Source organism: Vigna angularis, chromosome 10, assembly GCF_016808095.1.
Source record: "Vigna angularis cultivar LongXiaoDou No.4 chromosome 10, ASM1680809v1, whole genome shotgun sequence".
Taxonomy (NCBI): domain Eukaryota; kingdom Viridiplantae; phylum Streptophyta; class Magnoliopsida; order Fabales; family Fabaceae; genus Vigna; species Vigna angularis.
The window spans coordinates 11,949,849-11,951,506 of NC_068979.1; positions in this window are offsets into that span (position 1 = coordinate 11,949,849).

Here is a 1,658-nt window from a genome sequence, read left to right on the forward strand (position 1 = left end):
GTAAATGTATAGAAGAAGCCCAAGGACGTCTTAGTTAGCGGGTTGTCACACGTTGACACCACTTTTTTAATACAACATATATTGCATAATAATTAAATAATTTATTTTAAATTTATTTATTATTGTTACTATATTAATAAAATGAGTTATCAACTAAAAATCTTGTTAAAATATATTTTTTCTCAAATAAAATAGGTCACTTTCAATTGTTAAGAAATAAAATAGATAATTTTTATGTAGTTAAGTTCTTATCATAGGGCACCTGAAAGTTATATACTATATTTCTTCTAAGCCACTAAAAAAACATAATTAGTTATAGGTGAAATTTGCCTGCAATAGTAAAATTTTATTAATAAATTAAAATTATTAATCCAGACATTTTATTTCAATTTTCTCTTTTTAGAGTGACTTTCTTTAAAGAGTTAATTTGTTTTGCGATTTGCAATTGAAATATTTTGTTTCACTACTCAGATTTGTAAAATGAACAAATATATATAAAGGAATGAAACTTATAACCTATTTAGGATTTATTAGCAAAACTCGTAAGAATAAAAAAAAAGTGAAACTATGATTTTACATGAATTTGGAGAAACAATTTAAAATAACTGATTAATAAGTGATTTTATTACTATAATTAATAAGTGGTCAATTTTATTTTCAATTTTTCCTTTTAATGAAATTATTATTATTAAATATATATCTATTATTTTCAGTTTTATAAATTAGTTACATTATCATTAATTATCTTTATATCTGAATTTATATTTATTTTTATTAAAGTTAAACTAATATTATGATCACAAATTGTTATATATTAGTTAATTACTTTGTTTTTTTTGGAAATTTTCATTTACATTTTACTTTTTCATCCCCGAAGTCAAATAATTAAAATTTATAACAGGAAATTACTAATTTAGAATCAATTATTAAACATTTTTTTATTACTTAATTAATTTATTTTGGTTGAAAATGTTAACTATATTTTTCTGTAATCAAATGTGTGACTTCTAATAATGTTTTTCAAAAAAACTTTATACTGTGCTTCTAAGATACATTTTATTTCGAATAAATTCCTAACAACGCTTTGCATGATACATGTGTCCAATTACAACCCCCACCCACCCACCGTTTACATCTTAACAAAAGTAATTGTTAGTGTTTATTAAATTGTTACTCTATTATAATTAATTTATTAGACATAACGAGTTGATTTTGTTAGTAACTTTAGGTCATTCATATATATATATATATATATATATATATATCAAATCATTTGTTAGGGTCATTGTTTATTTAAGTTTGTGTCATCTAAAATCATGTTTAATTATATATTATAAATATGTACATCTTCATTAAAACAAATAAAAATAATAGATTATTTTTAATTTATGAACATTTTTTGTACACTCTTTTCCTTTATCTATGCTAATTTTTTTACTCACAAATATTTTCATCCACTTTGTCACAAGGACATACATAACACAAAACTTAAGTGATCTTTTTAAGGCTTCTTAATTAAGTCTTGAAAGTGTAATTGAGTATAGGAAAAGATTGAGATTAAATTAGCATGTTTACTATGGAATAAAAAAAATTAAAAGCAATGAAAGGTTTATAAAGGTGTATATAAAATGAAGATACATGTGTGTCATTACTCAATT